Source organism: Hibiscus syriacus, unplaced genomic scaffold, assembly GCF_006381635.1.
Source record: "Hibiscus syriacus cultivar Baekdansim isolate YM2019G1 unplaced genomic scaffold, ASM638163v2 tig00110402_pilon, whole genome shotgun sequence".
Lineage (NCBI taxonomy): Eukaryota > Viridiplantae > Streptophyta > Magnoliopsida > Malvales > Malvaceae > Hibiscus > Hibiscus syriacus.
In genome coordinates this window covers 936,659-964,422 of record NW_024062722.1, presented here as the reverse complement: position 1 = coordinate 964,422, position 27,764 = coordinate 936,659, and the positions used below count along the sequence as shown (strand labels likewise).

General features: G+C 36.4%; 2 pseudogenes; both read left to right on the top strand.

The window, feature by feature from the left end:
* Nucleotides 1-31: 31 nt before the first annotated feature.
* On the top strand, nucleotides 32-27,506 carry LOC120123591 (annotated as a pseudogene).
* LOC120123592 lies at nucleotides 93-3,133 on the top strand (annotated as a pseudogene).
* Nucleotides 27,507-27,764: the final 258 nt, after the last annotated feature.

Genomic DNA, 27,764 nt, shown 5'->3' with positions numbered 1-27,764 from the left:
TCTTTGCAACACTGAGGTCACATGTGATGTCATGACCACCATGTAAGATCATCCAGAAATGCACTAGATGGTACTATAATGCCCTATAAAAACATGTAAAGAGCACTAGATCTTTCGTCTACCATCCTCTCCTCTCTTCGCTGATCATAATCGATTGGGTCCGAAAATGGCGAAGTCGCCTGAAGAAGAACACCCCATCAAGGCCTTTGGCTGGGCAGCTAGGGACACCTCCGGTCATCTCTCTCCTTTCAACTTCTCTAGAAGGTGATTCTCTTTTCACCAGCTTCCTTCTTCTTCTTCATAGTTTTTAGATCGAATTCTTTTAAATAGTCTTGAGAGGTTATAAGGTAATATCTCTTTATAATCTTTCTTAACGATCGATAAAATACATAGTTACTCGAACTTAAAATCTTAAAATAAATGAGATTTTTTTTACTACGGAGATCACTCGATGAATTTTTTGTTTAACATGTTTGGGGTTAATTGGAGAGTGCAGAGCCACCGGAGAGCAAGATGTTCGGTTCAAGGTGTTGTATTGTGGGATTTGTCATTCAGACCTTCACAGTATCAAGAATGAGTGGGGCTTATCCAAATACCCTTTGGTTCCAGGGTTCGTCTTTCTTCTTACTGTTTTCTATTTTTTTATTTAATTATCGAATTTAATTTATTATTTAATTAATCCGAATAAAAATTTCAACATATCATTAATAGATATAATCAATTAATAGATATAATGTCCGAGTCAAATCATAATTCAGAATCTGTTAAAATCATACATGATATTTGTTTATTTTAACATAAATGAATTTTACATAATAATTTTCTATGATTAATATTTTAACACAGAATTTATTAAAATAATGTCGGTGTGACTTCTCTCGTATGTGAACAAAACTTCTCACGTATCTCAATTATTAATTTTAATTCGTTTTAATACTTAATTTTTTTTTTCAAAATCATAGATAACATATCGTTTTTGTTTCATTTAATATTATTCTTTAAAAATCTAATTCGTTTAATATATAAATTATCATTTTTTGTTTATTTGTTTTAATATTTAAATTTTTAATTTTTTTTAACTTAACGATAAAATTTTAACGGAAGTATTAAAATGAAACAAAAATTAAACGTTATGTATGATTTTGAAAAAAAAACAAAAATTTAAATACTAAAATATATTAAAACAGATAATTTGGTTACTAAATAAGTAGTTTACCCTTTATTTATTTATTTATTAGATAAAAGATAAACATTAAAAAAACAGAAACTTAAATACTAAAATATATTAAAATAGATAATTTTGTTGCTGGTGGGGCCTGGAATCAGTCTATTTAATTTAAAAGGAAAGAGCAACTCCCCCACTCACCCAACTTTTTCACTATCCAACAAATTTCATTCTCCTTAAATTAATAGAATAATGTATGTTTATGTGTAAATATATTATTATTTAATTAAAAAAAAGTAAACACTAACATATTGTAATGATATACGTTTGGGGTAAATTACCCCTTCAGTACATAAACTATTAATTTTAATCTGTTTTGATACTTAAAGTTTTATTTTTTTTAAATCATACTTAAAAATTAGTTTTTATTTTATTTTAGTATTAAAATAAATTAAAATTAATAATTTAGATATTATGCATTTTTCATCATGATAAATGGCAATTATGTGTGTGCCTCGTGTTATGGGAGCGGCATGAAATGAAGCCATTTGTCTCTCATAAGACCATTCAAAACTGATAATGCATAAGTAGCTTTATGGAGATTATCTTTTGTTCTTGTAATGGATATATATTTTTATTTTTTATTGTTAAATTAATCGTCTATTTTAATAATTAATAATTTTTTTAAATATTTCATATTGTGATAGGATCCAATGTAATTATTTTTTTTAATTTTATAATAAGTAAAATTAAGTTATAAAAATGATAAGATATTAAAAATTCAGTGATTTAATCTGAATAGTCTATTTTTTTTATTTGCAGGCATGAAATAGTAGGTGAAGCGACCGAAGTAGGCAGCAAAGTGGAAAAGGTTAAGGTGGGAGATAAAGTTGGAGTGGGGTGCCTGGTTGGAGCGTGCCACAGATGCGACAATTGTGTCAACGACCTCGAAAATTACTGCCCTAAAATCATATTGACCTACAACGGTGTTTACTACGACGGGACCATGACATACGGAGGCTATTCGGATTCGATGGTCGCCGATCAACGCTACATCGTTCGGATCCCTGACGGCATGCCCCTCGACTCTGCGGCTCCGTTGCTCTGTGCCGGGATCACTGTTTACAGCCGTTGAAATATTTTCGATTAGGTGAACCCGGGAAGCATATCGGTGTTGTTGGCCTCGGTGGTCTCGGTCATGTTGCTGTTAAATTCGCCAAGGCTATGGGATGTAACGTGACGGTAATTAGCACTACCCCTAATAAGAAGGCTGAAGCACTTGAACGTCTTGGTGCCGACTCCTTTTTGGTTAGCCGTGACCAGGGCGAACTAAGGTAATATTTGTACGACGACTCCTATTTTTTGCTAAAATAAAAATCGAAAATTGATCTGTTTTCTCTTTCGGGTTCGAGCAGGCTGCGATGGGCACATTAGACGGGATCATAGACACGGTCTCCGCCAGTCATCCGGTTATGCCACTCCTTGGACTTCTGAAATCGCACGGGAAACTTATTATGTTAGGCGCACCGTCCAAGCCACTAGAGATACCCGTCTTTTCATTGCTCGCGGGAAGGAAGACGGTGGCCGGGAGCGGTATCGGAGGGATGAAGGAGACACAAGAGATGATCGATTTCGCGGCGAAACACGACATAAAAGCAGACATTGAAGTGATTCCGATGGATTATGTGAATAAAGCAATGGAGAGACTCGAGAAGGCCGATGTGAGATACAGATTTGTAATCGACATTGGCAACACCTTGGCTGCTACTAAGCCTTGAAGCTGAAGATCAATAATCCCTTGCTTTAAAAATAATTTGGATGTTGTGGTGCTTTTCTGATCCAGTATCGTTTGCTTAAGACTTAGCTTTAAACTGTCTATCAATAAAGAGTGTATGAACAGAAGATTGTATGATTCATGTTTGGAATCCCCCCTTGTGTGATCGAATGAGGGATGGAACTTATCATGTATTTTTTTTTAAAAAATGGGGTGCAAAGTTTATTTTTACTTAAAAAATAAACTTATCATGGACCTCTAGACTTAGAAAATTTGACTCGTACCCGATTACCTGAATCGCTTTACTCGAATCAAAATTCGATACAGACCCGAATATGATAACCTAAAATTGACCTAAAACCCGAAATAAATTGAATCGAAATCGACCCGAATTATAGTTTAACTGAAAGCAACCCGAACCGAAATCAACTCGAACAAAAAATAATTCAAAACTGAAAGCAACCCAAATTTAATTTACCCGTACTCAATCTGAATCAAACTTTGACCCGATTTTAACCTGATAATTGATTCTTAATAAACAAATAATTTATTATTATTATTATCATCTATTTTTAGTAATTAGATAAATAGTAGAATGATAAATATTGTATTTTCATTTTATATTATACAACTAGGTAAACACCATATTTAGTAATTTTTTAATTTGGGTTGAGAATTGGGTACACTTAATGTGTTTTTACTTTTTAATAAAATAATATAAACAATTAAATTAACTTAATAAATATATATTATATATTTTTTTAATATTGTAAATGATAATTAGTTAGAATAAAAGTAAAAAATTGTTGAGGGTTAATACTACAATCAATCTTAAAATGTATTATGATTTATAAAGTTAATTTTATACTTCCAAATATTCTAATTTGATATTTAATTTTAGATTTTAAAGATTTATTAACCCCATTCATTTAAACTAGAACTTTTAGTTTTGAATTTGGGATGTGATGATATATAGTCACATAAATTTTCTGAATTACAAGTTATAAAGAGCAGCACAGATGATTAAGACGAAAAAAAGTGACGACGGTTAAACCAAACAGAAACAATTCGAATTAACTTGAAAATCTAAAGGTTGATCCGAACCTAAACCAACCCGAATTGACCCGAAAATTTAAAGGTTGATCCGAACCGAAACCAACCCTTTGCGATGTTTGTATCAAAAATTTAAAGTTTAGATAATCTGCGTCGTTTGTATCAAAAAACGCCGCTATATACCAGACCTTTTGTAACGTTTGTATCCAAAAAACGTCGCTATATATCTCAACCTTTTGCGGTGTTTTTAAAAACGCCGCTATAGATATAGACATTTTGCGGCGTTTATTCCAAAAACGCCGCTACATCTCCTCACCTATTGTGGTGTTTTTTGTTATCAAACGTCGTGAACTTTAGCGGCGCTAGTTTGCCCGGCGCTTCTTGCAGCGTTTTTCATATTGCCGCAAGTGTTTTTAGCGGTGCTTAAAAATGCCACTAAACCTCTTTTTTGCTATAGTGTAATATCAAACTTCACAGTGATGAAAACTATGGAATCATGCATGAGTGACTAATAATACAACTAAAATGAGCCTAAATCCAGCAATAGTTACGAGAAAAAGGGTAGTGTAGATGCTCATTTTGTCTGGAGTGTTGTTCGGATTTAATTTGGGTTTATTGTTATTATCATGAGTTTGGTTACATGCGTAATTAGTAATATATATTTATATGCAAATAATTAAAAATAATAATAAATAAATAATACACTAAATGTTTCATTTGATTTTTTTTACAGGCCCGAATTTAAGGAAAACGAATGTTACAACAGCCCAAAATCGAACCAGGCAAGCCCAAATTCGGTAGCCCAGTGCTGTAGCCCGCTTGGAGAAACCCTAGGCCCATTAGGGTTTCCAGTGTCAGTCACCGCTCACCCTGGACCGTTGGATCTGCTTCTAATCAAACGGTCTAGATAAAAAATCTTTAGGGTTTCATAACCCTTCAGGCACCGCTAGAAGCCTCCACCATTAGATCGGAGGTGATCCAATGGCTCCCAATGCACTCAGAACTCCAAGACAGTGCGCGAACCAACCGAGTACTACTCACGTGAGGTCTCTCGGGGCTGTTCCCCATCACCCGTGCCCAGGCAGCTGAAGCCCCGTGACCAGCTCGCACCCGTGACCTGCAAGCACACCAAGCAAGGAGCAGAATAAAAGGCACAGAAAACGGAAAGAAAAAATCAACTAGATATAGCAGTGAAAATGAAACCGAGGGGGATCATCGGTTATCAGAGAAGAGAACCCTAAAGTCTACCAGTCATCATCAACAACAACAAAAAATCGAAAGGAAGACAATAATAATCCCTCAACAATAAAACAACCCAGTCCAGTACCAATCATCAATAATCAGTACAACCAAAAACAGAAGAGAAAAACCCTTTACCTTCCCTACCGGTGGGAGTACAACCTTGTCGCCCGGAGTCAAAATCATCCGAGTCGTCTAAAGTAACCTCTTTTGGGTTTTGATCTGCGTTGGTTCTAGGGACTTAGGGAGTCTCGGTAGAGTTGGGTTTTGGTTCGGTGGTGAGGGTAGGGTCCTGAGAAGGGAGGCATCGAGGGTTTGTTTGGGGTCTCGGTTCCTCGTCGTAGCCTTGGGGAAGAGAGTATTATGGTGGTCACATAGTTTAGGTAATAAGGGTTGGGGAATAGTTTAAACTTTGGGTTTTTGGTCGTTATTGTGTGGTAGGTTCGAAGATTTTAGGTTCAGGGTAGAGGGAGAAAAGGGTTCTGGTCGTTTTAGACTCCTCATCGGAGCGTTGTACGGCGGAGGCCGAGGAGGCCTTGTCTTCTGTTAGACGAGGAAGAGAGAGGATTTGAGAGAGCGGCTGGGAGGGGTTTTGTTTAGGCTGAGATTGAAATGAATTTAGGGTAAAAAGCTTACCCTAATATCTCATATATCAAAACGCCAAAACGACGTCGTTTAGATCCCCCCAAAACGGCAATGTTTTGAACACTAGGGAACCGTGTTTTGAGTTGGTTAGGGGGTAACTGCGTGTGTAGCCATCCCTATTTTGTTTCTATTCTATTTGGTCCTTAAACTGAATTTTATTGGTCCTTAAATGAAATATTTATGAAAATAGCCTTTTGTTTATTGTTTTTATATTTTAGTCCCTTTAATATTTCATGTATGTTTGTTAGGTTAATTTAGAATTATTTTAAGTGTATGCAAGTGGGTATTATTTTGAGCATGTAATTTGTATGAACGTACTTAGGCGTACTTCTTTTTAAAGCATGTTGGTCACATTTACTTTAATCGCATGTTTAATTAATTTTGGCATTAACATCACTTTGTATGATTGCATGATAGCCTCACGTGTATAACTCAACTTGATTACATAATCGGATTAAGGGTAATACCCTTTTAATTTAAAACTGTCAGAATAGTTTTTCTTAACTTACAGGAAAGTTGTTCTTGATGATTTTAAATTACAAGTGTATCCCAACAGTGTCACCAAAAGAATTTATTAATCACTTTAAAATTTGGGAATGAAAGAAAAAGAAATATCCTGCTATTTAAATTATTTGAGAAAAGATCGTTAGAACTCACCTAAAGATCTGGTCTCGATATTTTAGATAATCGAATATCCTTTATCTTTCTAATGACTTGGTAATTTTAAATTAACATATTTTGTTGCTTTTCAATGTTACGAATTTTCACTTTTATTGTTTAAAGGGATCATTAATTAAATTAAACTCAACTTGTGAAATTCGTTGCAAAGACATTAATTAATCGACTAGGTACTGATTTAGGGCGTTGTGGGGGTGCTAATCCTTCCCCACACGTAACCGACTCTCGAACTTGGATTTTGGTAACGTAGACCGTAAATTTGTCGTTTTAATTAAAATTAATTTTTATTTAAAATGACAACGTTTTTGGGTGCCCAATCACACCCTAATCAAAGATTAGTGGCGACTCCTCGAACCCTATGTTTTTATCGTAAAAGGATTTCCAAATTTTCAAAACAAGAGGTTTTTCTAAAAATCACATTGTTTTTAATTAAAATTCAATTGAAAATAGAATAATTAAAAATGACGTGGTTTTTAAAATCTCGCCCCCACACCGGTTAAAAATCGTTTCGACAGCTTGGCTACTCCACTGGGGACTTTTTTAGAGAGTCAGGCCGATCGTCGATTAATTAATTATCTTTGCAAACGAAATTTATGAGTTCGCTTTAATTTGGTTTTTGATCCCTTGTTTGTTTGAATTGTTTTATTTACATCTTAATTTGTAATTTGGTTAACGAATAAATAGTTGTACTAATGTGTGTTCTACATGTTTCAGTTTCTGACCTTCGTTTTAGTCTATTGATTTTCTTGGATCAAGGCAAAGGATTATGAGTTTCCCCACTGTTGTTGTAAACCTTTAATATTTAGAGCCTTCTAACTGTGCTCTGTCCCGTTAGGTAGGGGTGAAAGCTACACTTACGTGAGAAAAATTATTTTTCTCCTCATAGGCTTTAGCTAGTAACCTCTGGGGTACATGTCTTATGTCTACGAGAAAACATTGAGTTTCCTCGCATGGATATAGGGAAATGTATCCTCTCGAATTGAACTTGATTCGTTTTAAGCCTATAATGGGTGAGAATCGAGGGTCTGGCAAGCCCAAGGGGCACCAGCAAAGGACAATTTGAGGACCTTTTTAGTGATACCAAAACTCTGCCCGTTTTATGTTGAATCTCTGTCCACAGACATGGGGGGAAATTCATTCTAACCTTTTCCTCGAATTTATTTATTTTTGCAAAAAGTATGCAAAATAGATATCATGCGGTTAGGATTTTTTGTGAATAACAAAGCATGTGAGTAAATATCATGTTGGGTATGATCTACTAAAGCATGACTGGGTAGATATCATGTGAATAAGGTTTAGAATGTATATATTTTCTATCTCTGTGTTGTTTATTTATTCTTCGACTATTCATTGTATATACTAACACAGTTTTATTTTTGTTTGTGTTTTGTGTTTTATTTATTATTGCTGCATTGCATCATCATTCATGAAGGAAGGTGTTGGTTCACGAGGTGGTCATAAAAGTAGAAGGCGTCATAAAATGGACAAGAGCTTTCATAACAGGGAATGGATAACGCGGAAGTGAGGTCGTGGTCCGAAGAAACTCAGAGGAAGAAAGGCGACAGTTTGACTGAAGATTACATATCGGTACTACCAGAGGTTGCTCGGTCAGTCTAAAGAAAAACGATTTGCAGGAGCTACGCGAAATTTGGGAAAGTTGGAATTCTGATGTGAAGTACTCTTTCTAGCAAAAGTATGGTAACATCGTCCTTCTATTGTATGTGAAAGTAAACGAACCCCTAATCAAAGCTCTCACCCAGTTTTGGAATCCAGCATATAGTTGCTTCACTTTCAACAAAGAAGACATGACTCCCACCTTAGAAGAATACACCTCCTTATTTCATTTCGAGACGGTATACTTGGACCGAATCTACTCAAAGGCCTCAAGGACACAATCCTTCAAGAGCAAACTCGCAAGGATTACTGGAATAGGAGAGAAGTGGGTTGCTGATCGAATCCAAAAGAAATGAGAGTACGATTGCTTCCCTTGGTCATGCCTCAAAGAGCTTATCGTCAAGCATAGCGATATCGAGAAGAGCATGGAGATGTTCGCCTTGGGAATTTATGGTTTGATGCTTTTCCCGAAAGTTCTTTATCATGTGGAAGCCGCAGTGGTTGATTTATTCGAGCGTTTGGAAAGGAAGGTGAATCATGTTCCTGCAGTTTTGACCGAGACATTCAGAGCACTCAGCAGTTGCAGAAGAGCTGAGAGTAGCCGCTTCACCGGGTGTGTCCAGTTGCTTACTGTTTGGATACGCAGTCACTTCTGGAAGATTGACCAAGAGTATAGTCGACTGTTTTCTACGGCCTATTCACCCTTACAAGATTTCCTTACTAAAAAGTGGCCAGAGCATCTCACCAGGAAGGATTGGGTTTCACTCTTCAGAAATCTAAGGAGCATGATATAGTGTGGCGTGTCCCCTGGTTAGCTTTTGTGGATGTGTTGTACAAATGTGGGGATTCTGATTGGGTAACCCTATTAGGGTTATGAGGTAGTAGCTATGCACCGCTGATGGTACTAAGGCAATTTGGGGCACATCAATTCGTCCCAGCTATATCCGGTCTGAAGACATCTGAATTTGTGTACTGTGGACACTACAAGAAAATTGCTCGTACAATGTCAGATACGTGGAAATCAACCTTTAGAACTGATTTGGTAGCAGCCGAGGTCATGCTGACACCAGATTATGTGGCATGGAGAGTATGAAGAAAAAATGATATCCTTCTTTTAGCCGATCGTGATCAAGCAATTCATTTGGAAGCACAGTTTAGATATGTATCATCTAAGTTGGAGATACTAAAGAGCGAATTCGAAGTGGAAATCGCCAGAAAGAAAGCAGAGTGTGAGGCCCTTAGACAAAAGAATTTCATGTTGGACATTGATAAGGGGTTCTATAATACACAATTTAAGCTTATGCGCAAGAGAAAAGATGAAGTCGAGGCCAATCTTACTAGTTTACAGAGCGATTACCAAAAGATGAGTCGAGCTCGAGGAATTGCTGGCCTCGGAAGAACTTCGGAGCAGTGGCGGGTAGAACTCAGGGCTGAGAGGGATTGTCGTGTTAGGGACATCCGAGCCGAAAGAGAGTTTCGAGTCAGAGAAATAAAGACAGAGAAGAAGAAAAGAAATCAAGAACTTGAGTCCGAGAGAAGGTCCTGGGTTAGGGCACTGAAGAGCGAAAGGACAGAGGCTAAAGAGTTAAGACAAAGGTACACATTGAGCAAGAAACGAGAAGAAGAGTTACGAGCTGATATTGAAGAACTCGAGATAAAGGCAAGTAGCATGCAACATGAACTTGAGATTAGAAAGCAAAGAATCGACGAGCTCGAAACTGAGAAGAGGCAAAGCCAAGAGAGTTAAAATTAGAAAGACAACATCGGGAGAGTGTGCTCCAAGGCAAACAAGATGAAGTATTCCTCTGGATACAAAGGTGCGAGCAAAGAACAAGCGGATAGAGGTACTCAATCAAGAGATGCATGAAATGGAATCAAGGCACGAGGAAGAGTTAGCTCGAGCCAAGGCAAAGAATGAAGAGTACATTGCCTACGTTATGCAGCTTCAAAGTTTCGTATTTGCAGAAAGCAGTCAGCGTTGCCCAATGATCAAAGTGTTGGCCTCGAGGAGAGCGCTGCTCGGCAAAAGAAGATTCATGATTTAGGGGCTTCCTTACGAAGCTGCCAGAAACAAATTGCTGGTCTCGAGCGCACCATCCAAGGCATCAGGCTACAATGGCAAAACTTAAACGATCACTTTAGAGACTGGAAGACAAACGTGAATCATGTGATCCAAGAAACCATGAATCAGTTAAGCGCATTACGAGGCAGTTGGGAGAGATGAACCTCCAAGCAAAAGTCATCCAGAGCTACACAAATCCAGCATCAGATATGGGAAAGAGGGTCGATTGGCTTGTTAATAAGATAGTGGAGCTGAACATTAGAGCTAGGCCTTTTCTGTAATGGATTTTTCTTGTAACGATGATGCTTTTGTCCTAAATGAAAGTTGTTCTAAGACTGATCACGTCTTATGAATCAATGCCTTTCTGCATGCATTTGTATTTTATTTTAAGTTTTGTGTTCTACATTTTATTTATATTTCATCATTTTTCTCGCATAATTTACATTCACCCTCGAAACATTAAAATTGACAATGAGGGATACATTACAGAATACTGGGACCTTCTAAGCATCTATACAACACAAGGAAGAGAGCCATGGATGATAAGATTGCTCAAATTGAAAGAACTCAACTGCAGTTGCAAGATGATCTAAGGAAAATGCAAGAAGATATGCTTAAGGCTCAAGAGGATATGTTGTCTAAGTTGGCAAGTATACTGGGAGGGAGAAATCCAGAGCACAGAAAGGCCCACGAGAAAACAAGTGAAGAACCACTTTACCCTCCGGGGTTTACCCCGGTGCAATCTCTGAATATCCAAAGAACGTCTGTCCCTATTAAAGTACACATAGATCCCGTCGGCATTGCTGTTAATCTGCAACTTGGATCTTGTTCGTATCCCGAAGAAAGCCCATATCACCAGGTCCCGGACCTTGATGAAGAATCAAAGAAGAACGAAAGCAAGTTGTTGCAGAGCAATATAAGCAGCTAGCAAACGAAGTACAAGCTATGAAAGAAGACACTAGCTTGTATGGTCTCGACGCTAAGGAACTGAGTTTAGTTCCTGATCTGGTCCTACCTCCCAAGTTCAAAACTCCTGACTTCGAGAAATACGATGGTACCCAATGCCCTTCTGCCCATATCACAATATTCTGCAGGAAAATGACTGGTTACATAGGGGACAACCAGCTATTGATCCACTGTTTCCAAGAAAGCTTGACAGGCTCAACATTGCGATGGTATAATCAACTAAGAAGGGCTGATGTTAAGTCATGGAAAGATTTAGCCAAATTATTTCTTGACCAATATAAACATGTGAATGACGTCATGCCTAACAGAATGGTGCTGCAAGCAATGGAGAAGAAGCATAATGAAAGTTTTAGACAATATGCTCAAGGTGGAGGGAGGTAGTAGTACAAGTCCACCCACCGTTGGTAGAGGAGGAAACGAACCTACTTTTTGTTAATACCTTGAAGGCTCCTTTTTTCTCGCACTTTATTGGCAATCCTTCTCGAAGTTTTGCCGATATAGTTACGGCAGGAGAAATGATTGAAATGGCTATTAAAAGTGGAAAACTCGAAGGAGGAAGCCCAGTAAGAGACCGTCGATGAATAAAAAGGAAAACGAAGTCAGCAACGTAAGGTAGTATGACTCCAATAACATCACAATATCCCGACCTCAGGGAACGGTAACATTACCCCAAATCGATAATAGACAAGGGACAAGGGATCCGAGGAGAGAGATGCCTCAATTTGATCCAATTCCTATGACCTATAAGGAGTTATTCCACGAGCTATACGATCGACATGTAGTCTCACCTTATCATGTGGACCTTATACAACCCCCTTATCCCAAATGGTATAATGCTAGTGCTAAATGTGAATACCATACGGGGGTTTCCGGACATTCCATTGAGAATTGTTCCACGTTCAAAAAAGTCATCCAAGCTCTGAGAAGAAGAAAAATCATCAATTTTGGTGACAGCGAACAACCAAACGTAGCCCAGAATCCATTGCCAAACCATACAGGAGCGGGATTAACGCAGTCGCTGAAGAGAAAGGAATGATGACTATAAAGAATGTTAGTGAGGTGATATCGCCCATGTTTTGGGTATGGGGCCAAATGGTCAAAGTAAGACTCTTAAAGACCAATCTACCATGTGAACAGTTCACCAATGAAGAGATGTGCCACTACCATAACTGCAAAGGACATAGTATACAACAGTGTCCTGATTTCTTAGGGCTAGTACAAGAGATGATGGATAGTAAAGAAATTGAATTCTTCAAAGAAGTGGCTGAGGAAGAAGAAGTAGAAGTTTACGCTTCTGAGGGGTCATCCAAAGGGGTCTACAGTGCTAGTTGTCCCCTCGTCATTACTCCCAAGAATCGAGTGGCTGAGAAGGTAGCTCCAAATGTGATTATTACACCTCCATCTCCATTCCCATACAAAGATAATAAACAGGTGCCCTGGAGATATACTTGTCAAATAGGAGAGGTGGCAAAGCAACAAGAAGAAGTAGACGAAGTAGGGCACATGACCAGGAGTGGTAGATGTTATCACAAAGAGCCTGAGAAAAAGATTGTTGTCGAGAAAGGAAAAAGTATTGACGTGCAGATAAAAGAAGATGAGCTCGTCGTCAATGAGCCGGTAACGGAGAATGAAGCGGTGGAATTTCTAATTTTTTTGAAACATAGTGAATACAGTATTGTTGAACAGCTGCACAAGCTGCCTGCCCATATTTCTGTCCTATCACTTCTTCTGAGTTCAGAGGCTCATCGCAACGCTTTGTTAAAAGTTTTAAACCAAACCTTTGTCCCGAAGGAGATACCCACAGAAAAGTTAGACCGACTAGTTGCCAACATACAAGCCGATAACTTTTTATCTTTTTCTGATGACGAGATCCCTTCAGGAATGATTGGCAATCATAAGGCTCTGCACATTATAGTTAGATGCAAAGGGCATGTTTTATCTAGAGTATTTATAGATAATGGTTCGGTGTTAAATGTGATGCCCTTGGTGACCCTGAAAAAACTACCAGTTGACAGTACCATGATGAGAAACTGTCAAAGTATGGTTCGAGCTTTTGATAGAATGAAAAAAAAGTTCTAGGTAAGATTGATATTCCTCTGACTATTGGTCCAGTGATATATGAAGTGCAGTTTCTTGTGATGGACATCATGCTTACATAGAACTGTTTATTGGGAAGACCCTAGATTTATCAGACTGGTGCGGTTCCATCAACTTTGCACCAAAGGATAAAATTGGCAATTGATGGGAGGCTTATATGCATTCATGCTGAAGAAGACATTATCGCTTTGGTTTCTATTATGGCTTCATACGTTGAAGTGGAAGAACAAGCTGTTGAATGTTCTTTCAGATCGTTAGAGTATGTCAATGCCACGTTTGTGGCAGAAGGAAAGAAGATCTCGAAGCCTAGATTGTCAAACTGCACCAGAATGGGGCTTAAACTAACTCTTGGAAGAGGAGCGAAAACTGGCAAAGGGCTTGGACGTCGATTGCAATGACTGGGCCCCCCAATCTACCCTATAACTAAAAGAGACAGGTTTGGTTTAGGGTATCAGCCAATTTAAAGGAAAAATTGAGAAGCATCAAGATGAGTCAAGAGTTAAGAAAAGCAAGATCGACTGGTGAGGACTTAAGCTGGGAGCCCATGACATTCCCGCCATTAAGCAGCACTTTCGTGTCAGGGGGTAATGTTTCAAGGGACTCTGGGAAGTAGTCAAGTGATAGTTGAGAACGCCTTGGGGGACTTGGACGTTAATATCATACCAATGAGGAGCTAAAAGAAGTGAGAGCTAAGGGCATTTACTCTGCGCCACCGGGATTTGTGTTGACCAACTGGACTGCGGAAGAACTGCCTGTAGTTTACAAGTCTTTTGCAGAGTAATATGCTAGAACTTTTCCCTATTGTTCATACCCTGGGGCAATAGGTGAACTGATGTAAGGGCTAAGTTGTGTGTTTTTACTTGCTTTCAATAAAACATGTGTTCTGTTAGTTCCCAAATGGCAAACATTTTCTCATGCATTTTTGGTTGAATATATGCATATATTATTTCTTTCTATTCATTTATGTGGGAAAAGATTCTTCCATATGTATATATGTATATATATCTTCTCTTCCGTTGTCCTTTCAAGAATTCAGATATCAATGATACGAATGCTATTGACTCTGACCCGGAGATTGATTTTGAGATGCCCATATGTCAAGGGGAAGTCGAATGTTGTAATGATGATGAGGGATGTGAACTACCTTCAAATTGCTAAAGATAGTGGAACAAGAAGATAAGCAGATTTTGCCTCATGAAGAGCTTACAGAGATCTTGAATTTGGGTACGGATGAAGATAGAAAAGAAGTGAAGATTGGTACTACCCTGACAGTTGAGGGAAGAAAGTTTGATAGAACTACTTCAAGAATTTGAGGATATATTCGCTTGGTCGTACGAAGATATGCCAGGTCTGGATATAGAATTGGTAGTCCATAAACTGCCAATAAAGCCTGATTGCAAGCCTGTACAAAAAAAGCTGAGAAGAATGAGACCTGAGATGCTGCTCAAAATTAAAGAAGAAGTGAAGAAACAACTTGGTGTCGGGTTTCTCACAGTGGCTAAATATCCCGAGTGGGTAGCGAATATTGTCCCAGTACCAAAGAAGGATGGGAAAGTACGAATGTGTATCGACTATAGAGATTTGAATAGAGCTAGTCCAAAGGATAATTTCCCTTTACCCCATATAGATACGTTGGTGGACAATACTACCGAAAATTTATTAAATTAACTAATGAAAAAATAAAAAATTTATTAAATTAATATAAATTATTTATTTTTATGAAAATTTCAAATAAAAATTGTAAAAATATGTTTAAGCTGTTAAAAATTGTACTGATGATTAATGGTTGGTACTGGACTGGGTTGTTTTGTTGTTGAGGGATTATTATTGTCTTCCTTTCGATTTTTTTATTGTTGATGATGACTGGTAGACTTTAGGGTTCTTTTTCTCTGATAATCGATGATCCTGCTCGGTTTCATTTTCACTGCTATATCTAGTCGATTTTTTCTTTCCGTTTTCTGTGCCTTTCGTTTTGCTCCTTGCTTGGTGTGCTTGCAGGTCACGGGTGCGAGCTGGTCACAGGGCTTTAGCTGCCTGGGCACGGGTGATGGGGAACAACCCCGAGAGACTTCACGTGGGTAGCACTCGGTTGGTTCGCATAATGTCTTGGAGTTCTGAGTGCATTGGGAGCCGTTGGATCACATCTAATCTAATGGTGCATTGGGCCCTTTAGTATTCGAAAGAATTAAACGCAATATATGTGTTGCGCTTTAGTGTGGGCTACCAGAAGACTTAGACAATATATATTGTATCATACTACCTGGCTCATATCCAAGCTGAATCCTTTAAAGTATCTAATGGGTGTACCTGCATTGTCTGGAAGATTGGCTCGTTGGCAAATCTTGTTGTCGAATTTGATATCCAGTATGTAAGCCAGAAGGCAGTTAAAGGGAGCGCCATAGCAGAATTTATTGCGAGTAGGGCTTCAGAAGAATATGAATCGTTGAACTTCGATTTTCCAAATGAGGATTTATTGGCTATCTCGGAGGAAGAAACAGTTGCGCTCACCGGTAAATACTGGAAGATGAACTTTGATGGTGCTTCAAACGCCTTGGGGCATGGGATTGGGGCAATCTTGGTCTCACCAAGTGAAGAGCATTATCCTTTTACCAGTCGGCTCAATTTTGATTGTACAAACAATATGGTTGAATATGAGGCTTGTGTTATGGGTCTTAGAGCAGCTATTGAACTCAAAGCAAAAGTGCTAAGGGTATATGGGGATTCAACTTTGGTAATTTACCAGCTCAGAGGAGAGTGGGAAACGAAAGATCCCAAACTTATGGAATATCGTAAATTAGTTCTGGGACTTATTGAAGAATTTGAAGAAGTGACTTTCAACTACCTCCCCAGAGAAGAAAATCAAATGGCGGATGCCTTGGCTACTTTGGCAGCGGCCTTTAAGATGAACGAGCATTCAAATATGATGCCTATTGAGATGAAGGCTTATGAATATCCAGCCCACTGCTTTAACATTGAAGAAGATGATGATGGAAGACCTTTGCACTACGATATCTTCCAATATATAAGATATCAAAGTTACCCCGAACAGGCAACTGAGAATGACAAAAGGACCATTAGAAGAATGGCAGCGGGGTATGTGCTTAATGGTGAGACCTTATATAAGAAAAGCATGGATCAGGTCTTATTAAGGTGTGTGGACACTAAAGAAACGAAAATGATTCTTGAAGAAGTACATGAAAGAATATGTGGCACCCATGCTAATGGGCATGTAATGGCCAGACAGATTATGAGATTTGAGTATTATTGGTCAACTATGGAAACTGATTGCGTCAATTATGCCTGAAAGTGTCACAAGTGTCAGATTTATGGGGATAGAATGCACACCCCTCCTCATCCGTTGCATGTGATGACAGCTCCGTGGTCGTTTTCTATGTGGGGCATGGATGTTATTGGGCAAATTTTGCCGAAAGCATCAAATGGCCATCGCTTCATTCTGGTAGCAATAGATTACTTCACCAAGTGGGTAAAAGCAGCTTCCTATGCGAGCGTTACCCAGTCAACGATATAAGTTTTTGAAGAAGGAAATCATCTGTAGATATGGCTTACCGGAGAGGATTATCTATGACAATGCATTGAACTTAAATAACAAGATGATGAAATCTGTATGTGAGCAATTCAAAATAAAGCATCATAATTCCACGGTTTATCGCCCAAAGATGAATGGGGCAGTGGAGGATGCTAATAAGAACATTAAGAGGCTTATAGAGAAGATGACTAAAACTTATAAAGATTGGCATGAGAAGTTGTCATTTGCTATGTTTGTTATCGGACTTCTATACGAACGTCAACTGGGGCAACTCCGTTTTCTCTAGTTTATGGGATGGAAGCTGTCCTCCCTATTGAAGTGGAAATTCCCTCGCTCCGGGTTTTATCAGAGGTGAAGCTAAATGAGGCAGAATGGGTACAGGCCAGATATGACCAATTGAATCTGATTGAAGAAAAGAGATTGAAAGCTATTTGTCACGGTCAGATATACCAGAAGCGGATGATACGAGCACATGATAAGAAAGTTCGCCCTCAAGAAATCCACGAAGGAGATCTGGTGCTCAGGAGGATATTGCCCATTCAAAAAGATTTCCGAGGAAATGGATGCCCAAGTGGGAAGGACCCTATGTTGTCAAGAAAGCCTTCTCTGGGGGAGCTATAGTCTTAACTAAGATGATGGATCTGAATTACCTTATCCAGTGAATTCTGACGCAGTTAAGAGGTATTTTGCTTGAAAAAAAGAAGAAAAAATAAAAAAAATGAAAAATGAAAAAAATAATAAAAAATAATGAAAAATGAAAAGGAGAAAAAGAAACAAAAAGGACGGTTCAAGATGAAAACTCGAAAAAGGGCGTCTTAAAACCGAATGAGGTCTCGAGTAGAAAACCCGCAAAGGGCGGCTTGAGTTTTAAATTCAGAGTTCATACATGGGGGAGGATCTGAATTGTTTTTGGAAGTAGGAAGTGCTCCTGACATGGGTAACGACAATGGTAGTTGGTGATCGGGGTTGAGACCAAAGATTAATGAGTCTCGATGAAAACAACCAGAGGAGAAATTGAATGCACATGAGAGTCAATACTAGTTTATGTCATCCAGTAATGGGAGATTTGGGGGTTCAGAAAGAGCTTCACGCTCTTAGGTGTCATTATAATTTTGGAGATCCTTTTGACAGAAGCTACACTCGAGTCATTCTAACGGCGTGCCAGCTTAAAAGCATTTGTGTTATTGATATTTGAAGATGCCTATCCTTTTGTTCTTTTTCCAATTAAAAGTTTTCTATGTAGTTTCTAAAAATTCTCTGCTTTTATATGAATAAAGAGATATTTTTCCTTTTCAGTTCCCCTTTTACAAGCATCTGGTTTTGAAAAGGTTAAAACATATAGCTTAACTTGGGGTAAATGAGATCATTTTGTATTATTATGCAAAAGGTTTTGGAAAATGCAGGTATTCTGAAGCTAACATTGAGTTTAGCATGTATGTTTGTATGGTTGTGGGAAGCTAAAACTTTGGAATTCATAGACAATCCCAACCATTAATAGATGACCCAAAGAAATTGTCATTTATCAAGAAGTTGGTCATGTGTACTGGCGGGTTTCAAGAAAGGAAGAAGTCAAAGTCCTGTCAAGCCGAAAGTTATGATGTTGAGATTATCAACTGGGGTGAACTGATCAAATGTTCTGTGCCCAAGACAAAACTGAGATCCATCGAGAGATGGTGTTCCTTGAAAAAGAAAGTGTATTAAATTGCATAATTGCATACATCGTAGGCATGAATAGGATCATAGCATCGCATGATGATTTAAAATGTCTACAGGTCCCCCAATGATTATTAAAGATTGGTCGAGTCTTATACTGTCTGAACGAATAGGGAGCAGACACGATCGTCGAAGATTATTCGAGTTCTATACTTCTGAAAAAAGAGGAAGCGAACCCATTCGCAGAATATTATTTGAGTTCCATACTCCCTAAAGAAAGAGGGAGCGAACCTGTAGGAAGAAGATTGTTCGAGTCTTATACTCTCTGAACGAATAGGAGCAGACACGATCGTCGAAGATTATTCGAGTTCTATACTTCCTGAAAAAAGAGGAAGCGAACCCATTCGCAGAAGATTATTTGAGTTCCATACTCCCTAAAGAAAGAGGGAGCAAACCTGTAGGAAGAAGATTGTTCGAGTCTTATACTCTCTGAAAAAATAGGGGGCAGACACGATTATTGAAGATTGGTCGAGTCTTATACTCTCTGAATGAATAGGGAACAACACGATTGTTGAAGATTATTCGAGTTCTATACTCCCTGAAGGAATAGGGAGCAGACTCGGTTGTTGAAGATTATTCGAGTCTTATACTCTCTGAACGAATAGAGAGCAGACATGATTGTTGAAGATTGTTCGAGTCTTATACTCTCTGAAGAAATAGGGAGCAGACACGATTGTTGAAGACGTTTGAGTTCTATACTCCCTAAAGAAAGAGGGAACGAACCCGTCCCCAGAAGATTCTTCAAGTTCTATGTTCCCTGAAGAGATAGGGAGCGAACCCGATTTTGAAGAATTTTTCAAGTCTCACTTATCCTGAAGTTGTAGCGAAGTGATTTTATCTTTTGAATATTTCATGACCGGACAAATTTGACCATATTTTGATATTTATCTGTTCTCGTTGCACGACAATGAGCAAAGAGGGGCAGTTGTATGCTCATTTTGTCCGGAGTGTTATTCGGATTTAATTTGGGTTTATTGTTATTATCATGAGTTTGGTTACATGCGTAATTAGTAATATATATTTATATGCAAATAATTAAAAAAATAATACACTAAATGTTTCATTCGATTTTTTTTACAGGCCCGAATTTAAGGAAAACGAATGTTACAATAGGCCCAAAACTGAACCAGACAAGCCCAAATTCGGCAGCCCAGTGTTGTAGCCCGCTTGGAGAAACCCTAGGCCTATTAGGGTTTCTTGTCCAGTGTCAGTCGCCGCTCGCCCTGGACCGTAGGATCTGCTTCTAATCTAACGGTCCAGATCAAAAATCTTTAGGGTTTCATAACCCTTCAGGCGCCGCCAGAAGCCTCCACCATTAGATTGGATGTGATCCAACGGCTCCCAATGCACTCAGAACTCCAAGACAATGCGCGAACCAACCGAGTGCTGCCCACGTGAAGTCTCTCGGGGCTGTTCCCCATCACCCGTGCCCAGGCAACTGAAGCCTCGTGACAGTTGCACCCGTGACCTGCAAGCACACCAAGCAAGGAGCAAAACGAAAGACACAGAAAACGGAAAGAAAAAATCAACTAGATATAGCAGTGAAAATGAAACCGATGGGGGATCATCGATTATCAGAGAATGAGAACCCTAAAGTCTACCAGTCATCATCAACAACAAAAAAAAAATCGAAATGAATACAATAATAATCCCTCAATAACAAAACAACCCAGTCCAGTACCAACCATCAATCATCAGTACAACCAAAAACTTAGGGAGTCTCAGTAGAGTTGGGTTTTGGTTCGATAGTGAGGGTAGGGTCCTGAGAAGGGAGGCATCGAGGGTTTGTTTGGGGTCTCAGTTTCTCGTCGTAGCCTTGGGGAAGAGCGTACTACGGTGGTCACATGGTTTAGGTAGTAAGGGTTGGGAATAGTTTAAACTTCGGGTTTTGGTCGCTATTATGTGGTAGGTTCGAAGATTTTAGGTTCATGGTAGAGGGAAAGAAGGATTCTGGCCGTTTTAGACTCCTCATCGGAGCGTTGTACGGCGGAGGCCGATGAGGCCTTATCTTCTGTTATACGAGGAAGAGAGAGGATTTGAGGGAGCGGCTGGGAGTGGTTTTGTTTAGGCTGAGATTGAAATGAATTTAGGGTAAAAAGTTTACCCTAATATCTCATATATCAAAACGCCAAAACGGCGTCGTTTAGATCCCCCCAAAACGGCAGTGTTTTGAACACTAAGGAACCCGTGTTTTGAGTTGGTTAGGGGGTAATTGCGTGCGTAGCCATCCCTATTTTGTTTCTATTCTATTTGGTCCTTAAACTTAATTTTATTGGCATTTTAATCTCGTCTCCTAACTTTCAGCGTGTTTCATTTTATTCCAGTTACATATTAGGGTTATTTCGTATTGTTTTTACAGTGGATATGTAATTTTGAAAACTTTCAATTTGGTCCTATGTAGCACTTTGGTTGTATTGTGTTTGGAGTACCAAGAAATGAAATATTTATGAAAATAGCCTGTTGTTAATTGTTTTTATATTTTAGTCCCTTTAATATTTCATGTATGTTTGTTAGGTTAATTTAGAATTATTTTTAGTGTATGCAAGTGGGTATTATTTTGAGCATGTAATTTGTATGAACGTACTTAGGCGTACTTCTTTTTAAAGCATGTTGGCCACATTTACTTTAATTGCATGTTTAATTAATTTTGGCATTAACATCACTTTGTATGATTGCATGATAGCCTCACGTGAATAACTCAACTTGATTACATAATCGGATTAAGGTAATACCCTTTTAATTTAAAACTGTCAGAATAGTTTTTCTTAACTTATGAAAGTTGTTCTTGATGATTTTAAATTACAAGTGTATCCCAACAGTGTCACCAAAAGAATTTATTAATCACTTTAAAATTTGGAATGAAAGAAAAAATATATTCGACTATTTAAATTATTTGAGAAAAGATCATTAGAACTCACCTAAAGATATGGTCTCGATATTTTTAGATAATCGAATATCCTTTATCTTTCTAATGACTTGGTAATTTTAAATTAACATATTTTGTTGCTTTTCAATGTTACGAATTTGCACTTTTATTGTTTAAAGGGATCATTAATTAAATTAAACTCGAACTTGTGAAATTCGTTGTAAAGACATTAATTAATCGACTAGGTACCGATTTAGGGCGTTGTGGGGGTGCTAATCCTTCCCCACACGTAACCGACTCCTGAACTTGGATTTTGGTAACGTAGACCGTAAATTTGTCGTTTTAATTAAAAATAATTTTTATTTAAAATGACAACGTTTTTGGGTGCCCAATCACACCCTAATAAAATATTGGTGGCGACTCCTCGAACCCTATGTTTTTATCGTAAAAGGATTTTCAAATTTTCGAAACAAGAGGTTTTTCTAAAAATCACATTGTTTTTATTAAAATTCAATTGAAAAGAGAATAATTAAAAATGACGTGGTTTTTAAAATCTCGCCCCCACACCGTTAAAAATCGTTTCGACATGTAGTAATATAGTACTTTTATGCACTTAACAGGCGCTAACGACAATAGTCGTGGTTAGTCCAAATAAGGACTGAGATCCAAAGATTGATTTTGAATTGTCGGTTTACCAGAGAGAAAAACAAGTTACAAGGGTTAGGTCTTTTAGATTGTAACCGGCATTAACCCGAAGTAAAAATCTTATTCAATGATCAATTGAAATTGAGGCAAAGCGATGCCTGAGACTGTTTTTACCATATTAAATTTTCATCTCAATTTTATTTTCTTTAAATTCCTTAGATTCAAATCTTTATTTTATTTACATTCATTTTCCTTCAAACAAATCCCCCTATTTACTTATCATTTTCACCCACATCATAATCAAAAGCCTCCTACATTCTCAAGTCCCTGCGAATCAACCTTTCATCTCTTTACTACGCTTATTTTTTTTTTTTTTGAGATTAATGATAAATTATTTGACAGTAAAATTATGCTTGCCAAGATTAAACCAACTAATCACCATACATCACTAGGTTTTGCCGCGTGTTTATTCACTCGAGAAGGCTTCATTCAACATATTTTACACATACCATGGTGATAATAGAGACCTTCACCTCGTTTGATTTCGTAAATTGCTATTATCTTCGTTTCTTTTTATAAGCTATAATTAGTTTAAGCTCTTTCTTCCTGAAAATTACAATTTTCAATCCAACCTAAAAATTACGACAAAAAATCAAATGGATTAAGACTAAAAGAAATATAATATAGTAATTAGTTTATTGTCAAATATGAATATTTTATAATTGAATGTAATATTATTGAATTTTTCACTCCATCATTTTTTATTAAATATATCGGTATTATATTTTTAAGGTAAATATTGGGATTTAAATCCACAGTGAAACAACATGATTTTGATGGGGTGAGTCTCCCAACATGAATTTTCTACATACAGAAGGTCTAGAACTCGAGATATGTTTAAACAATATCAAATTATTTGTCAATCAAATCAACATGTATGTATAAGTTTTAACTCAAATTTAATCTCTCGTAGATTTTTTTTCTCTTTTACATAAATGAGAATTAATCTCTATGTCAATTAACGAAAATTGTTAATAAAATAAATTAATTGATTTAAAACGTATGTACGACCTTTATACATATAACTTATAAGTATATCCAAATTAAAACTTGAAGTATATTTATATGAATATTTTTTAAGGGATGCTCACACCTCTGACGTTTTTTGTATTTAGACTCAGGACATTAAAAATAACAACAATTTTTTTACCATCAAAGTCGCTTGGTTTATGCTAACTTAAAAGTTAATCTTTAATATACTTGAAATCTAAATTACCTTAAAAAATTAATATTTACTAAATTTGATATTCTACTTACCTTAAAAGGTAATGTCATAAATTTGAGATTTTGAATAATAATATTTATATAAAAATTAAGAATTAAGGAGAAATAAATTAGTTGAGATGAATTTATACTTTTTGGGCAGTATTAGTAACAGATCCATAAATATTTTTTAGAGATGACACACATGTCAATAATATAAAATTTTTAAATAAGGTAAGCACGAATAAAATTTCAGAGTGATAGTATCAATAAAATAAATAATTAACTAAAAAAATTAAATTTTAAGATAAACACGTGTCTACCTTCAAATATACGTAAATCTCTACTTAGCAGCACTGAGGTCACATGTGATGTCATGACCCACCATGTAAGATCATCAAGAAATGCACTAAATGGTACTATAATGCCCTATAAAAAACATGTAAAAAACATGGGTCAGAAAATGGCGAAGTCGCCTGAAGAAGAACACCCCATCAAGGCCTTTGGCTGGGCAGCTAGGGACACCTCAGGTCATCTCTCTCCTTTCAACTTCTCTAGAAGGTGATCACCAACTTTCTTCTTCTTCGTAGTTTTTAGTTCGAATTTTTTTAAATCGTCTTGAGATGATTATAAGATAATATATATTTATAATCTTTTTTAATGATCGATAATATACACATACTTACTCGAACCTAAAATCTTAAAACAGAATGAGATGTTCTTTTACTATAGAGATCACTCGAATTTTTTGTTTAACATGTTTGGGGTTAATTGGCGAGTGCAGAGCCACTGGAGAGCAAGATGTTCGGTTCAAGGTGTTGTATTGTGGGATTTGTCATTCAGACCTTCACTGTATAAAGAATGAGTACGAGTGGGGCTTCTCCAAATACCCTTTGGTTCCAGGGTTCGTCTTTCTTCTTCCTCTTCTCTATTTTTATATTTAATTATCTATATCTAATTTATTATTTAAAAATTTAACCCGTTTAATATCTAAATTATCAAGTTGTTTTAGTATTTAAATTTTTATTTTTTTAAAATTTAACGTTAAATTTTTAACGGAATTACTAAAATAAAAAAAATTAAATGTTGTGCATGATTTTGAAATAAAATTCAAAAGTAAGTGCTATAACATATCAAAATTGATAATTTAGTTACTAAACAAGTAGTTTACTCTTTCTTTATTTATTAAACTTCAGCTGTCTTCTTATTACCGAAATTAGCTTTTCATTTAAAAAAACATTTTAGTTTTTAATTTTCTCTTTTTAACTCAATCTTTCCCTGTCAAATTAACTAATGAAAAAATAAAAAATTTATTAAATTAATATAAATTATTTTATTTTTATGAAAATTTCAAATAAAAATTGTAAAAATATGTTTAAACTATTAAAAATATTGAAAAATATTATAAATATTATTGAAGAAGTATTATTTTCCATCTAATTAGATAAAAGATAGGCGTTAAGAAAAACAGAAATTAAAATAATACTTTTAGAAGTTAGCCAAGAAAAGTAATAGAATAATGTATGTTTTATGTGTAAATATATTATTATTTAATTAAAAAAAAGTAAACATTAACATATTGTAATGATGGGACGTTTGGGGTAAATTAAAAGGAAAGAGCAACTCCCCACTCACCCAACTTTTTCACTATCCGACAAATTTCATTCCTCCTTAAATTAATAGAAGAGAAAATAATTTTAATGACTGAAAATGTTTTATAATATATGATTTTAATTAATTTTTTTAGATTTGTAAAAATAACCAATAAATTTATAACGTGAATATGAAAATTTTTGCAACGCTAATTACCGATATAAGTAAACACAACTATTCGCAACGCGAATTCGTCAATTTCGTAACTTAAATTCGCAACTTAATTATCGATATAGGTAAACAGGGTAGAAAAAATCGGTAAAAATTTGAATTCGACAATTTAAAAACTGAGTTGTGAATTTGACAAATTTGTGTTGTGAAATGTGAAATCTCGCATCTTAAAAAAAATTAAATGACATAAAATGCACTGGAGTGGTTTTCAACCTGGGACATCCCAGTTGTTAAGTACAAGTATGAATCACTCAGCTAATCATACGCCTGTAAATGAATTGAACAAATAGGAACAAGGGTATGTTCATGTTCGTTCGTTTGTTCGTTTTACTTTAACCAAACAAACGAACTGTCGAAATAATTTTTTCTTTAAGATGTGAGATTTTACATTTCGCAACACGAATTTACTAAATTTGCAACTCAGTTTTCAAATTGACGAATTCGAATTTTTGATCGGATTTTTTTCTACTGTGTTTACCTATGTCGATAATTGAATTGTGAAATTGAAATTCACGTTTCGAAAATGAAATTCGCGTTACGAATAGTTGTGTTTACCTATATCGGTAATTAGAGTTGCGAATTCCAAATTCGCGTTGCGAATTTGGAAACTGTGTTGCGAAATAGGAGTTTGCGTTGCGAATTTATTGGTTATTTTTACAAATAAAAAAAATTAGTTAAAACTATATTATAAAGTATTTTCGGTCACTAAAATTATTTTATATTAATATAATAATGTATGTTTTATGTGTAAATATATTATTATTTAATTTAAAAAAGTAAACACTAACATATTGTAATGATGATAAGTTTGATTAATTTATACATTTAATATCTAAATTATTAATTTTGATATGTTTTGATACTTAAATTTTTAATTTTTTAAAATCATATCTATCATTTAATTTTTATTTTACTTTTAGTATCATGTCGTTAAACTACACATTTAGTACTTAAATTATCCGTTTTGATCATTTTAGTACTTTTTTTTAAAATTTAACGTTAAATTTTGAACATAAATACTAAAATGAAATAATAATTAAATTTTAGATATAATTTTAAAATAATTAAAAATTTAAATATTAGAATATATTAAAACTGATAATGCATAAGTAGCTTTATGGAGATGATCGAGATCATCTTTTGTTCTTGTAATGGATATATTTTTTTTATTTTTTACTGTTAATTCAATTTTTATTTTAATAATTAATGATTTTTTTAAATAATTCATATTGTGATAGGATCCAAGTACATAATGTAATTTTTTTTAATTTTATATGGATTTAAAATTATTGAATAAGTAAAAATATGTTTATATGATATTTATTAAAAATTCAATGATTTAATTTCAATAGTCTATTTTTTTTTATTTGCAGGCATGAAATAGTAGGTGAAGTAACCGAAATAGGCAGCAAAGTGGAAAAGGTTAAGGTGGGAGATAGAGTGGTGTGGGGTGCCTGGTTGGAGCTTGCCACAGCTGCGACAATTGTGTCAACGACCTCGAAAATTACTGCCCTAAACTCATATTGACCTACAACGGTGTTTACTACGACGGGACCATGACATACGGCGGCTATTCTGATTCAATGGTCGCCGATCAACGCTACGTCGTTCGGATCCCCGACGGCATGCCCCTCGACTCAGCGGCTCCATTGCTTGTGCTGGGATCACTGTTTACAGCCCGTTGAAATATTTCGGATTAGGTGAACCTGGGAAGCATATCGGTGTTGTTGGCCTCGGTGGTCTCGGTCATGTTGCTGTTAAATTCGCCAAGGCTATGAGATGTAACGTGACGGTAATTAGCACTACCCCTAGTAAGAAGGCTGAAGCACTTGAACATCTTGGTGCCGACTCCTTTTTGGTTAGCCGTGACCAGGGCGAACTACAGGTAATATTTGTACAATGACTCGTATTTTTTGCTGAAATAAAAATCGGAAATTGATCTGTTTTCTCTTTTGAGTTCGAGCAGGCTGCGATGGGCACATTAGACGGGATCATAGACACGGTCTCCGCCAGTCATCCGGTTATGCCACTCCTTGGACTTCTGAAATCGCACGGGAAACTTATTATGTTAGGCGCACCGTCCAAGCCACTAGAGATACCTGTCTTTCCATTGCTTGCGGGAAGGAAGACGGTGGCCGGGAGCGGTATCGGAGGGATGAAGGAGACACAAGAGATGATCGATTTCGCGGCGAAACACGACATAAAAGCAGACATTGAAGTGATTCCGATGGATTATGTGAATAAAGCGATGGAGAGACTCGAGAAGGCCGATGTGAGATACAGATTTGTTATCGACATTGGCAACACCTTGGCTGCTACTAAGCCTTGAAGCTGAAGATCAATAATCCTTTGCTTTAAAAATAATTTGGATGTTGTGGTGCTTTTCTGATCCAGTATCGTTTGCTTAAGACTTACCTTTAAACAGTCTATCAAAAAAGAGTGCATGAACAGAAGATTGTGATAACCCAAAATTGACCTGAAAGGCTAAATAAATTGAACCGAAACCGACCCGAATTATAGTTTAACCGAAAACAACCCGAATAAAAAACATTCCGGACCTAAAATAAGCCAAAATGAAAGCAACCCAAATTTAATTTACCTATACTCAATCCG